Source organism: Xiphophorus couchianus, chromosome 19 (assembly GCF_001444195.1).
Source record: "Xiphophorus couchianus chromosome 19, X_couchianus-1.0, whole genome shotgun sequence".
Lineage (NCBI taxonomy): Eukaryota > Metazoa > Chordata > Actinopteri > Cyprinodontiformes > Poeciliidae > Xiphophorus > Xiphophorus couchianus.
The window spans coordinates 8,799,710-8,815,071 of record NC_040246.1 but is presented as its reverse complement, the minus strand read 5'-3'; the positions used below and the strand labels follow the sequence as shown (position 1 = coordinate 8,815,071).

Genomic DNA, 15,362 nt, shown 5'->3' with positions numbered 1-15,362 from the left:
GTGGGAGGGAAGGAGAGGGCCTGACACGTTTTACAGTGATGTGAAAGCTGAGATGTTGATTAATGTGTATTGCTCCTGTCACATAAACTGAATAAATAAATATCAAACAAAAGCTGGAGGAGAAGCTCATTTACAAACCAGGAAATGAAAGTTCCATTTAGTTTGGGAGTAAGACGGACTGGGATGACAATCTGTGGACATGACTGTAAACAAGAAATCAGCACTGTGAAAGTCAGGACTGTGAGCCCATGTGCCTGAAAAACCTTGTGGCGTTATTACAAGCATTCCTTAAACTAACGTAGTTCAGTTGTTTTGTCACCGACAAAATATTAGGTGGAGATCTAACATTGTGTTTCCAGCTCCTTTTCTGTAATAAATGGCCGTGCTGGTTAGCATGCAATCAGGTCCCGAATGCCTTCAGAAGCAGTGATTGGTTTCAAAACAATCGAACGGGGCTTACAGTTAAAGTGGGGTGCAAAGCAAACATTGTTTATGAAATTTAAAACCCCACCCAACATGCTGCAGGAGATGGATGATGATAACAGAGTATTTCACAACGGCACGACCCTGCTCTGCTCATTAGGGATAGGCCTGTTTATTTTGATCTTCGTGTCCCATTCACAAACACGCTTGTTTACATAAATAAACAATTTTATGTTTGCTGCCATGGAAACAGGGTTTACACAGGCATAGAAATCACCGTTTAATGGAGTAAGATGTTTACATGCCTGAGAGTGCATACTTCAATTGTCACATTATGGCTTCTTATAACTATGTGGAAGGAAGCGATTAAAAGTGACAGCTCTCAAAGTTGCAGCAGCTCCATGGAAAGCAGAAAAAACATAGCTATAAATCAGTAACTACTTGGTTTAATATTATTAATTTTAAGTAATATTCTGGTAATGGTATTAATTGATTTATTACACAATAAATATGACAAAGAATTATTTTAATTCTAACCACTAAAGTATTATAATTATTAAAAATCATAATTCTAAAAAAAGCTTTCTTTTGCTTTTGTGATTATTATTAATAATAATATGATCATATTAAAACTACTCCTCATAATAATGATCTTACTTCTTTTGACTGAGTACTTTCTTGACATTATTAAGATAACAATGATAATGATTAGTGTCAATGATTATTATTACCACTAATATCTCTTTGTAATAAGGAAACAATGAAGGGATGGCTGATCAGAACCAACATACAAAGAACTGCAGCAGTTTCAATAAGTCAAACAAGAAAAAAAATGACATTATCATATATGTGGGAAAGAGACAGTGGTATTTGTTGCCTAAAAGGAAACTGTATTGCATAGCTGTGTTGAAAGAACCACTTATAAATACATAAATGTTTCAGATGAAGCACTAGTTAAAACCAAAAGGTTTCACTCTTACTCTCATTTCCTTTAGTCTTAATTTCCCTTTAGTCATTATTGGCCCTTTCAGCTGGAGCTGCGCTCTAAGATAACAGTGCAAATTCAAAGCAAACCCTTTTCACAGATTTGTTTGTTTTGTTTTACTGATATTTTGATTGATTTATTTTCACCTTTATTGAGATTATCCAATAAGAATCAGTCAGTATGGCTCCGTTTGATTCTGAAAGGCTCTTTTTGAACTTGGTTTAGTTGTTCACTTGTTTCTGCTGAACAGTAGTTATTTTGTGATTTTACATATTGTATTCATTATACTATCCCATTCACATTGAATATTTCACATTATAAATGAGGCAGGAAGACATTTCAGCCAGTTGATTAGACATCATTGATCCTTACTAATTAATCTTTGCCAAAAACACACAAAAAAATTCTTCTGCAAATATGGAAAGATAAACTCTCTTTGTTAACGAGCTCGTTTTATCAGGTCAGTGATGGCAGCTAGCCTACCCCGCTGTCATTCTCCTCATGAAGAAATGCACTCATGCAGTAACTCCTCTTCTTGCTTCCCTCAGCTCCTTTTCTTCCCTCCCTGGATTTGCAGATTCCATCTCCTGCCCCGGCATCTAGAGAGAAGTCATTTTACAGTTCAATCAGGAATCCTAATAAACTGACCTGTGTTTTAATGACTAATTCATTGTCTCCTTTACTACCTTCATGGGTATAAAGCAGATTAATGACTTGAGCAAGGTTAAAAACAGTACCACTGTGCTTTTCCTTCAACTGTTATCAATCATCCTTTAGATTCTTGAGAGAGCTACGGAAATTGAAGAAAAATTAGCAATCTTCTTGATGGATGGCAGCATAGGACAGAGTGTACATTAGATTAGTGTTATAGAATGAAATGGAAGACAGCTTGTGTTTTAGGATATGCTGTTTATATGGCTCAGGCGCCGATGCTGTATTTCAGAATAATGCCACAGTTTAAGTAACATTAAAAGAAAATCACTCACTTCTATTTCTCCCAGCTATCGGCTCCCAAACCTAGGATTTCCCAGGCCAGTTTTACTGCAGACCCTGCCGTGCAGGATAACTCTTCAAAGCCCCGGTAAAAATTCCCAATGAAATTTCAATAAATGTTACAAGTATTAAACAAAGTGCCACAAAATCCACCTGAGAACAAGAACAAGAAGAAGGTTTGACTGTGTGAAAGGAAATTATAAGGACATAGGACAAGAGAAACAAATTATGCACAGTGATTTGTCCACAGGAGAGTGCATTACTAAGCTTATTATATACTTTTAAAAGTTCCCTATAAAGGTTTGGATATTTAAGAAACATTTAATATTGTCCAAGCCTTAAAGTTGTATGTTAGTCAACATGTCTTTTCCAACTCTAAACGGGAATATTGTTTCATTAAAAAGATCATGTACCCAGGAAGACATGATTCATAATTTTTTTGTCGTGTGTTGCTCACTAAAAACAACAATGAAGTGGAATGACAGAGGTAAAAACTACAGAAAAGAATGATGAGGAGCAACAACAACAAAGAAAAATCAATAAAATCTGTCAATATTTGGAAAGCATCCCTAACTCTATGAGTGCCACTTAATATGATGTAGTTTAGTCCTTTGCTGGAGGATTGTAACAATGTTTCTGATTTTTAAGATATTGCTCAAGAAGCGTTTTGTGAAGCAAATTAAGCAACTTTATTTTTACAAAACATTCCCAATTAAATTTCATTTGCATTGGTTTAAAAGGTATAACCAAATTTCCAAATATTCCAGACAGTACCATTTTTATCTTAATCTAAAAGTGGAAAGAACATAATTTCACCATGATCCGACCCTTGATCATGGTGCAATTATGAGCAAGTGTACCTTTAGTACCAAGAGACAACTTTTTTGACAACTTTTCTTTGGTGAAGAGCTCTAAGGTTTTGACGTTTAACGTTTAGCTCGCTTCATGCTCTATCAGATTCAATTTGGGACTTTGGGACTTTTGCCTTTGCAAAACCGATTTCTTAGATTTTATATACCTACATTTGGAAGTGAACTTTATTTGTATTTAGAAGGTTTACCTCAGGATGGTTTTACCTGTAGTAACATCCTTGTTTCCGTATAACTGTCCTTAAAATTATCTGGAGATTCTAACTCATATGTTTCATTGCATTTTCTTTACAATATTTACAAGGAAGAGCTTTAAGGAATAACTCCTGGGAAAACTTAGATAACAGTGTGGAAAGTCAAGAACAGGATTTCTCATGAGTTCTACTTCTTTGACAGTTTCTTTACTTTTTCCTCATACTGTACTTCTTTTTTTGTTCAGAAATCCCATGGAAGAGAGAGGAAGACGAGAAAAAGGCAAAAGGGGGGATGGCAGGGAAAGGAGAAGACAGGGTGTAAGGCTGCGTCTTTGTTTACCATTCCATATTCCCATCTCTCGCTCACACGTATGCCTCTGCTGCATCTTTGGGCCCTTCCCACTCCTGGCCCAGTCATTTCTGACAATGTTAATGATTTAGAGGAGAGCCCTCCACAACGGATGATTTGTGACATGCAGGAAGTCTCGAAATGGGGGAGGACTCGGCAGGTTTTTTCGGTGGGGAGTGTTTGGGATCCAGGGATGCCTTGAAGATAGTGATTCATTATATTTAAGACAAGTGTGACATCCTACTTCAAGGAAGCAGCACACTTATGTGTGGTGGTGGTGGAGGGAGGGGCGGGGGGGGGGGGGGCTTTTTTGGGGGGTGGCCAAAGTAGGGAGGGGTAGGTAAGTACAAAGGAATGCCTTGGTGTTTTTTGGAGATGACATCGGAATAGGAGGCAGGCATATGGAGACGGCAGCCTGGAAAATAATGGGTAATGGAAGAATTTAGCCTCAGGCTATATGCCTGCTTTGCCTACTTCTGTATAACTAGTATATTTATAATTCAAATACATACCTTTAATAATTAACCACTAGTGAATATTAAAGGAGAATGTGGGATATCTTTTCTGCAGAAGGAGTCAGGTAAAAACAGTATTAAATTTCAAATTTGACAACTGTACAGAACAAAGGATGAGAAAATGAAAACTGAAATGTTATTTGACATTTTTGGGCCAATTTTACTTTAGGTAAACAAACAAAAAACAGTCATGTAAGAGTGGGATATATATTTTTTCATTTGACAGTGAACTTATGTTTCATTAAAGATAAAAAAAATAATTAATAATACCACCAAACATGGCTCAAAATGAAGACACATCTTAGTAAATAAGAATTTTATTATCTCAAAAGTGAATTCCTGTTCACTTTTTGAACAGTAATTCAGTTAAAAAAATTTGAGATTTAAAGTGTTGATTTCTGTTAGTTTATAGTATTACAGCTTACAAAAACTAAAGTACTATATAAGGTCAATAAAAAGGTATTTTTAATACAGGAGTGTTATGTTAGGACCTACACAATCATGATGAAAGCTGTTGGCTTGACAGTTTTTCAGCAGACAGTCTTTGACAAAGAAGTTACCACAAAATGCTTTCTTTTCCTGGAGTGGTTTCTCCTAGTATAATGGAAAGTTGAGTGGAAGAAAAAACATAGGATATAAAAAAGTGCACAATTATAAATGCCACCTTGACTGGATAAATAAAGTCCATTCACTAGTTTCAGGAAGATTCACAAAACCAGGATTGCAACTGGTGTTCAAGAACCACCACATAGAGATGTATTGAGGATATGGGCTAAAATGTCACAAATGCGAATTTTAAATTTTTTGTAATTTAATCAATTAAATAGATTAACTTTTGACAATATTCTAAAATGCAGAGACGTTTATTGACCAACCTTTTAAACAAAGTTCAGTTAGAATACAGAAAAGTTATTATGTCCTGGGTTTATTTTTTCATGCAGTTGTGATGAACAGCTCCTGAGCAACATGGGGGTACAGTTGTTTAAGCTTCCCTGGACCGTCTCCACCAGATTTGATTGTTGCTTGTAGTCGCTGTGAACCTGCGCTCTGTAATATTGAACGCAGCACCAGCAGTGGTGACAGCCTCATGTCTGGGCAAAATACAAAACTGCAGCATGAAAAACACAAATAACATGGCAATCCATGTGATGATCACTATGCAATAAACTCTGAGCCTGCTTACCATACAACGGTAGCATTTGAGTCACATTTAGCCTGCCGCAAGTCGAAAATATGGACAATTTTTTGCCCTCATCTGCATTCAGCTTTGAGTGTGCCTTTTAAAATAAAACCTCCCAGAGGACAGTGTGTTTTGTACTCTGTACACAAGTGGCACAGAAAAGCTCTCACAGACTGTGTCAACTGATGTTATGCAAACACCAGCGTTCAACAAGAACCAATGCATTTGCATCACTGGGATCTTAAACATGCCCCGCTTTCATACAGGCCCCACTTCTGTCGCTTCCTCTTTGATGTGGCTCATACATATTAAGAAACCGAACCCTGCAGAAGGAACATCAGCCACGCATTCACCAGAGCACAAACTCAATTTGTGCAACCTCTCGGAAAAAAAATAAAAGATAAAAATGCTGCATTAGTTTGTCCCACTTTATTTCCAGAGTTAATTAGCAAGTGAGAGATTGGACAATTAGTTCATTCATGCTAATTGATTATAATATTACTTCTTGGTGATGATGGGATCATCTCGGAGCATTCCTCCAATATTCTACTAAGGGATTTGATCATTTATACAATGTTTTTTGTGTAATGAGGGGCTTTAAAAGAGCAAATCAGCAAGGGAAATTGTTAATTCAATTCCACTCAGATAAGTCAGAGGAGTTGTTTTTTTTAATATTATTTTTAGGGGGAGTTGATTGGGTGAGTGGGGGGGCAAGCACTGAATGACAGGGATCTTAGAGAACATCAGTGTCCTTTTAGATTATTACTCACATCACCACAAGTAATGGGAATCTCTAGTTCATTTCTGTCACTTGCACAATAGGATCTGAACCGATTGTATCGAGGTTGTTTCGTTCTGGTGCTCATTAGTGAAAAGCAATTCAGGTCATATCTGCAACAGAAAGAGAGCCATCATACTGAGATAAACTGAATATTGCCTCATGCATCTAAATCAACGGGTCTTTGCTGTGCAGCTTGTAAAACTATATTTTCTCAGCCATTACGATGATTCAATACTTTGTTGTCATTGTAATAATGATTTGCCTACACGTGTAAGTGAGATATTATATAAGCATCTTGCTTACAATTGAACTGGTACACGGATTGTTTTCTGAAGTGCAAGTTAACAACAGTGAATCTAATGAAATGACAACAAGTCAAAACTTTTGAGGAGTTCATTAAAACACAACTGTCATCCAAAATGGCTGACTTCCTGGTGGGCTTAGGGCATACAGTATCTCCAAGACGTTTTGTTGTCTGCCTTGCAGCATGCTACTTGTGTGCCAGTTTTTGTAACTCTTAATAAAATTGGTCCAAGGAACTGTTGAACCATTTCCTGACTTCTGTGTATATATATATATAAATAAAATGAAAAGGTTACTGCTGCTCAGCAGGCAATTAAAAACTAAAGAAAAATAATAATCAACATTCAGGTTCAAAAGTTCTTCCCCCACACCCCTCAGTTCTTGAGCATAATTATATCCTGTCTCTACTTACTTGGTTGTCAGATATCTGCAGTGTGAAACTCAGGTGAGGACTTCTCTCCCCTTCACAGCTCTAACTCCATCACAGTGTGACAATCTGTCAAAAGCCGCGGGCCGCAAGGCAAAAATAGGGGAAAAAAAGGAATCTGGAGGAATGTGCTCGTGTATTTCACTTGAAAAGTTAAACCGTGAGAGCTCAAACTTCCTCCTGGAAGACCCAAGGAAGACATGGGTCCAGATTATGAGTTAACTTGAAGAAAAACACTAACTTTTTTTTAATGTATAGATCATATGTTACTTATATATATTCATAAATATTGCTCATGCTCTCTTTCATATTTAATACTCTATTTCTTAGAAGTCAGCAGTGAGTTCTTCCTCATTTTTTTAAAATCTTTACCATAAAAATCCTTTTTTCAAATTATGACTCCTCTCAGCTGAACATATGCAGCAAATAAAAAATTAGGATTCATATGTGTGTAATATTGAAGTATTACACTTTTTTTAATTTTTTACTGTGCTTAATAATTAATAGCCCATCCCATCTCTCTATGAATATTTACATGTAAAGTGTCCCTGGGAGCCATCCATATGCCAGAGGGAGGGAAAACTGTGTGTTTACAGCATTAAACACTCAAATATCGTCTGCAAACCCGTTTCGCCTCCAACCACGAAAAACACGTACTAAAGCATGGAAAGCATTTTATTTGTTGTTGCAAAATGTAACCCGTTCAGGTTCCATCGAGATGTGGCAAGTCAAATTACACGTCCCCCTTATTTTGTGCTGAGGTGAAATCCCTGGACGCACCTTGTCTAGTTTGAACATGAAGGGAGATCAGAAATAATCTTTTCCTTTGTTTTCCCCCCTTCCAAGTGCAGTGACATTGTTCATCGAGATCACCCTCCACTTGCTGTGTCAAAGTGTCAAAGGTCCTGTTGTTGGTGAGCACCGAAATCAAGATGAAGAAATTACACACGGTATTAGATTATGCCGTACGACGCAGCAGAAGGAAAAAACAAACAAAACAGGAGGATTCAGGCTGGTTTGGGAAGCTGATTGTAGATTTAAGTGGGAGGAAAATCAAAGACAAACATTGCACGTTATGAATGAGTGTGTGGTTGTGCAGCTCATTTCTGCTGCCAAACCTTAATGCGCTACTCACTTCTAATCCCGGTGGTTGACTTCTCTCTAGTTCTCTCTTTGTATCTGATGCAGAAACACGGAAGAAATGCCGTAATGGAAGAGCGAGAACGTGTCCTGACCCCCCTGCTGGAGTGTGATCATATCCACATATATCAGCCTTTGACCTTTGAGGGACACACATGAGGAATGTTGAGGAATATCACGAAATCCCTCTTCACTTTAAAAGCTAATAATGGATAAGTGGGATACGTAACACAAACAAATAACACTGTTCCTGGTGAACCTGGGCATGTTGGGTTCTGTTGCTTTCATTGGTGATATTTATCTAGGAAGGAGAAGGCAGAGTGTTTTTGTTGCCGCCTCCCTGCAGGTCCCCAGAGCTCTCAGATCTCCTCTCGTGTCTCCTGTGTGGATAAGTGCTGGCTGCAGAGGCAACGCTGCTCTTTGATATTTCACTCCTAATTTGAATCAGTGGTCGCTTTATTTGACAATGCCAGGTAATTACCTGGGTAGCCTCGCTCGGACGTGTGAACTCCTGCAGAACCAGAGAGCAGGGAGTGAATGAAGGGGCTTGGGGGGAGCGGGGGGAGGAGGAAGAGGGAGAGCTATCTGGATATCAGATGGAACATGGATAACATAAGCAGGAAAAAAAAACAGGGGTACAAAAACAAACAAAACTTATATGCATTTGTTTACATGCGTTGTATTCTGCCGGTATCGTGAGTAAGAGGTTTTGCTTAGCAAGTCGAGTGTGTTAGCAGAGAATTCCTCAGTGGTTTTTCTGTGTCATGCTGTGAAGCAGAGCAAACATGAGGTCACACAGGGAAAGTTACACAGATGAATGTGGAAGGGAGGACATGGTGCACATAATCCAAATTAATAGGTTTTGTCTCTTAGGCTGGGTCATTTGATTACATGTAGGCGTGTGTGTGCGTGTGTGCGTGTCTGTGTGTTTGTGGTTGGATGGGTGAGTCCCTGTGTGTGTGTGCGTGTGTGTGTGTGTGTGTGTGTGTGTGTGAGAGAGAGAGAGAGAGAGAGAGAAAGAGGAGTCATTGGCATGTTACTAATGAGCCAGTGTGTAGAAATAAACAGAGGAACAACTCAAAAGTCAACTTTCTGTGACTTTAATGTGGACACAACATGAAGGACACCTCCAAAGCTAGAAGCATTTTGAAATTTTACTTTAAATAAACTAATATATCTGAAATTGACATATCTGAGCATTCAAAAATATTAACTGCGGTTGCTGGTAGTGTCAACGTCAGTATTTGTAAATGGCCGGATGTGGAGCCTTATCAATGTTGTTTATTGAACAGGAGAGCAGTGTTTGCTCCCCGGTGTGACCTGAATATCAAAACGCGTCGCTCCACGTGAATGCAGCTGCGTTCAGGCGGACTTCCCGGCGATCTCCTTGGAGGAAACCAGCCGACAATGCAAGCGTGGAAGGACCTGCAGTTTCACAGGGATACAAAAACAAAAACAAACAAAACAAAACAACAAAAAAATAGAGAGATTAAGAAAAAAAAATTAGCTCAATAAAAATAGTAATTTCAAACGTTTTAAAATTACTGCTACTGCTACTAATAATTATTATATTTTTTTATGACTTTTTGCACATTTTTTTTGTTCTGAAAGTGGAGTTTTGACGCCGTTTGTATTTCTAAAACAGAACATTTCAATTACCTATTTAATGGCTATGAGAGCATGAAGACTTTTAAAGATCTCTAAACTTAGTGGCCAGACAACAGAGCGTTTCCTAAATTCCTCTCAAAGAGGAGGCAGAGGTATAGAGAGGGAATTTAATGAGGGGCTTAAAGCGCGCAGCGCCTAAAGACATATTTCCTCTGATCAGCGGAGGAGGGCGACTTTATTGGACATGTTTCTGTTTCCAAATCCGCATAACAGCCAACGATGCGTGCATTTCTTATAATGTAGATAAGGGAGAGAGAGAGAGAGAGAGAGAGAGAGCGAAAAAGAGAGAGAGAGTTTGATATGTAATAAAAGGTGGGCCTGCGCTGCGTGTTTAAGCCCCTTAAGCCTGATAAATGATGAGCGACAGTGGCACAGCAAGAGGGTCAGCGCTATTAACTCCTCGGTTTCCCGGCCTCCACTTAAACTTCTCTCAATTACAGCTGGTGATATGGCTGCAAACGGGCCACCTGTAAATACATATCTATATAGGAATTAATTTCTTCAGTCTTAACGCTAATAACACTCAAAATGAAAAAAAAAACGAAGAAGAAGAAGAAATCGGAGTCTTGTCTGCAGGCTATCTTCCCCCCTAAAGCCGTGTGTCAAAAGGAAACACAAGGATTATGGCTGGTGGCGTTCCTAACACATGCTCACCAGGTATTCTGGGACAAACAGCCAATGCAAGCTCATTAAATCAGCATTTGGTGTATCGGAGCAGGCGTTAACGACGGGCTCTAATCTCGGCGGTGACCTGCGTGAACTGTGTCACAGCCGAGCTCCGAGGCTCTGCAAGGCTGGCTGCAGAGCGGAAAGAAAATACTGAGACGTGGAGCAAAAACACAAGAGGCCTGTTCTTTTCCAATACGAAGAATGTAAAAATTCATATCTCATATTTAATACTGGATTGCATTATTATTATTATTATTATTATTATTATTATTATTATTATTATTATTATTATTATTGTTATACCGTAGTAATAATAATAGTTATTATCCATCCATCCATTTTCTGTTCACCCTTGTCCCTAATGGGGTCGGGAGGGTTGCTGGTGCCTATCTCCAGCTACGTTCCAGGCGAGAGGCGGGGTACACCCCGGACAGGTCGCCAGTCTGTCGCAGGGCAACACAGAGACATACAGGACAAACAACCATGCACACACACACACTCACACCTAGGGAGAATTTAGAGAAACCAATTGACCTGACAGTCATGTTTTTGGACTGTGGGAGGAAGCCGGAGTACCCGGAGAGAACCCACGCATGCACAGGGAGAACATGCAAACTCCATGCAGAAAGACCCCGGCCGGGAATCGAACCCAGGACCTTCTTGCTGCAAGGCAACAGTGCTACCAACTGCGCCACTGTGCAGCCCATAGTTATTATTATTATTATTATTATTATTATTATTATTATTAATAATAATAATAATAATAATAATAATAATAATAATAATCCCAAATTCTTGTCTGAGGGTTTGAGGCATAGTAAAGCACTGAAATTGATTAAATTTAGCATTTTTATTCAGTTTCATGTAAAACTCCTTCAAATAATAAAATCAGTTATGGGATAATTTGATGTGGACGACAGATTTTTTTGGTAGGTTCCATTACGTTTTTAAAATGACTTCTACTTAGGACTCAACCATAAGTAGAGCCTAAAATAAAGCCTAAAATGAACTTAAATCATTAAAAGTGAGTACATATATTTCAATGTATATATTTAACAACTAGTAAAAGACGGGAAAATGATTAACCCTTGCAGAAATAAAAATAATAATAATAAAATGAGAAACTAACAAAAATGTCTATCGCATTTTTGAGGACGTTTTGTAGATCTGACTTTTTGTCCTGTAGTCGAATTTTAATTAGCCATTGTTATTCTTTCGCGATAAATGAGTCGGTGCCTGCTTATGTTATTTAAACAATTAAGCACGTATCTTTGAACAAAACAACCAGTCGTGTAAAATCTGTAATTAGAGTTTTTCTTGTTCTTTTTTTTCTGGGCCTCCTCGTATTTTTTCCACCACGGAATCCTCCGCCAGTCTCTTTTGCATTAGCTGCGGCCGCCAGGTGTCGCTAGAACGCCGCACATTTCGCTGTTCTCTCCTCTCAGAGAGAGGGAGAGAGAGAGAGAGAGACCGGGGGATGAGGGGGGAAGAAAAGCCACAGTTACATTTCGTGTTGGCCTCCCCTCTCTTTCTCCTCCTCCTCCTCCTTTCGCAGACCCTCTGACACCAGAGTCTGAGAATCGGTGGAGGGGAAAATGAGGCTTTGGAGCTGAAGAATTTACAGTTAGTCGCGAAACTTTTACAAGTATTTGAGCTGCTCGGTGCCTTTTTCTTTTCTTTTTTTTTTTTTTTTTTTGAGAGCTTATAGTCACATTTCAGTGCGGGGGTCAGAAGGAGTTCACATGCAGAGGACTGAGGTAATGATTCATAAGAAAGAAGAAAAAATAAAAACTATTATTTGGTTATAAACAAATATAGGCGATTTTGTAATTAAGAAAGCTCTTACGTGTGTTTTAATTACTGGTTTGGCTAAATCGTTACGTTTACATTAGTTTTACTTGGCGCGAAAATACGCATTTGAGCTAATTTATGGATCAACCTCTGAATTTATTTATTTATTTATTTATTTATTTATTTAATCCCAGTACCAATAAAATGGATCAAACCGTTTGAGGTCTTTACTGTCCGCGTCTCTCCTGCAGTCTTCCTGCGATCCCGCCTTATCTCTGCCTCCCTTTACATTAGCCTCGCTCATTTGCATAATCTCAAACACCGCAGAGGGCCAAAGGAAGAACAAAGTTACAAACAAGATTAGGGCGAATTTATTTGTTCCTCCGAGCTGAGCGCCGATTGTTTCTCCAGGAGTGTTTAAGGTCACTAAGAGGATTTGGAGCTCGTTTGATATCAGTGATCGTTTTCGGAGGGGTATTAAAATCAACAATGCGTTTCTCTCCATAGTTAGCAATCGGCTTGTGTGTGTGTGTGTGTGTGTGTGTGTGTGTGTGTGTGTGTGTGTGTGTGTGTGTGTGTGTGTGTGTGTGTGTACGGGAGGGGGAATCCTGCAGAAGAGTAATCAGAAATGAGTAGAAATTCAGCGCCGTGGAGCGTTGGTCCTGCTGCACCTTTAGGATGTGACATCTTTAGCCCCGGTGACTGTCCCAGCAGTGTTTTCCTTGAAATGGATCCTTCCCCACCCCACCTCCTCCTCTTTAATGAATCCAAACGCAGCTGGCCATGTCCCCACATGGACACCGAGCGCTTTAACCCTAAACTGACCTCAATTTGACACCACCAGATGAAATTTTACCGCCTGGTAATGCCATCTTCTGATTTGTTTCTTGCGCGCAATAGTTGGTATGAAATTTTTTGTTTTTATTTTCTCACAAATTACTATTATTATTATTATTAGTTTAAAAAAAAAGAGAGAGAGAGATAGAATTGTTCCGCTTGCAAACTGAGAGTTTATTTGAATGTAATTACGCAATGTATCCTAAAATGCTTCGCATAAAATTAAGAGATTAAACAGCAATGTGTGTTCTATTTTATAAATAGAAAAAGACGGGGTTAAGCATATTTAATCTATTTGCAATCCAATTACGTTTAATTCTAAAACAATTTTAAGATGCAGTTCATTTTTTAGAACTACTAAAGTCATGAAAAACTTTTAAGTTTTACAATATCCCTTTGGAGCAGTTCATAATAACACACGCTCTTTCTGTGTTTCTTCGGGGCAAATCACACTTTTCCACATTAAATCGCACGTCAGATCTAAAAGCCTGCAAACTTTAAACATCAGCCGAGATTTCTCTTTAATGAGTCCACCAAAGAGGTCACGAATTCTGGGTTGGATTTTAAACAATTCAGTTCTGGGTAAGGAGTAGAAGGAGAAAAAGAAAGAAAAACAAAACTTTCCAATTTTGCTGTGCCTAGAACGAGAAGAGAACGCGTGGTCGTAATAAAAGTGTGTGAGGGTGAAGCGTTTGCTACTTACCATGGGTCATCCAAAGGGATAGTGGTTGAAAAAAATAAAATAAAAATAAGAGATGCAATCGTTAGCACAGAACTCAATGAGACCGGCGGTGTTTAGGTTATGAGAATCAGAGTCTTCAAGCGGCACGGCGCGCCGGACCGGCTGTGTTTACAGAGCGCACACAGAGACCTGGAGACGGTGAGCGCCCTGGCTCCCTCTGCGCGCAACTCTGCAGCTCCTTCCCGGGGTATTGCGCGTCGAAATGTCCACACATACAGCCGTTTGTCAAAGCCTGCAGTCCTGCACATCCCATCTTCCTCCCCCACCCCTCCTCACTTTATGCCAACAAACATAACTGTTGTCACGGTTTCATTTATTAAATCATTTTCCTTTGTTGCTCAACTCCGCTGTCTGTATAATCGGCCCTCCATATGCAGCACTGGCTGGGTATTTTTGTTTGCTGGGAGAGTTGTTGACCCTCCAACAGTAGCCACAGCCCATCTCCCTGAGCGCTTAATCCTAACCTGTGAATAATTAATTTTCACCATCAAAAAATGTCACCGAGCTCCAAATGGAGCCTTTATGCGTTGGACCTATCAATACGGCCACGAAGGCATGTTAGCACTGATGGAGCTAAATATTAAAAGGGATAGATGGCCTGCTTCTGTTTTGTGGCTAAAAGTAAAAAAAGAAAGAAAGAAAAAAAAGAAGAAGAGGGGCTTCATTGGAATCGATGGCCGGAGCGTTGCTCCTCCTCTAAACTTCAATCTTCTCACATGATTGATGATCTTGGGGGAGCTTTGATAATTGACTACTCTGAGGTAAGCTCCTATCATGAGTGGGGATTGGGCGGAAGGAACATGCAAAATTAGCACACCTCCCCCCCCCCCCCCCCCCCCCCTTCGCCGTCCCCCCCAAAAGATTTTCTCTCTCTCTTTTTAAATCTTGGATAAGTTCATTGTGGACCGATAGGGGTGTTTAATTTCCCCCCAAATAGCAAAAGACCTGGTCGCCTTCAGAAGGTTTTTAAAGGGCCAAATGTGGTGGTGGAGTAGGTTTTGGGGGTTGTGGGGGCTGATTCATAACCTTGGGTGACACTTCAAAACCGGAAATGTCCTGCAAGGAGAGTTTGCCATAAATAATAATTTAAAAAGTCCCAAGTCCTGCTAACAACAACACTCTTCAGCGCAGAAGATGTCGCTGAGGAAAGACGATCCAATATTAGCTGTGATCCGGTGGAGAAATGTGGAGAGGGTGTGTAGCTTTTATTTCGAAGTGAATAAAATCATAAAGAAATGTAAAAGACAATAAATAAATAAATAAATAAATAAATGTTGTACAACTTTGTTCCGTCTTCTCTTCAGTCCATAGTCATATAAACAGAAAAAAAGAGAAACAAAACAAAAAATCAAGAAACATTAGATCTCCTCCCTATGTGATATCTATGCACAGCAACAATTAGCGGCCAAATAAAAATATATTATATAAATACTTATGATGACAAAAACCACATAAGAAGTGAGTGCCATGTAATAAAGTCAGTATTCTATCCTATG

The 15,362-nt window shown here is 39.1% G+C and overlaps 1 long non-coding RNA gene across 3 annotated transcripts; it reads right to left on the bottom strand.

The window, feature by feature from the left end:
• Nucleotides 1-5,263: 5,263 nt before the first annotated feature.
• Nucleotides 5,264-14,610, bottom strand: LOC114134017 (uncharacterized). 3 transcript variants are annotated; one of them, XR_003593327.1, is made up of 3 exons: nucleotides 13,828-14,610; nucleotides 8,155-9,584; nucleotides 5,264-7,924 (listed from the first exon to the last, which is right to left on the bottom strand). It is a non-coding gene; the product is annotated as an uncharacterized LOC114134017 (long non-coding RNA). The 3 variants fall into 3 exon arrangements; XR_003593326.1 differs by having other exon boundaries at nucleotides 5,264-8,299; nucleotides 8,419-9,584; nucleotides 13,828-14,608; XR_003593325.1 differs by having other exon boundaries at nucleotides 7,677-9,584; nucleotides 13,828-14,576.
• Between the last annotated feature and the right edge of the window lie 752 nt (nucleotides 14,611-15,362).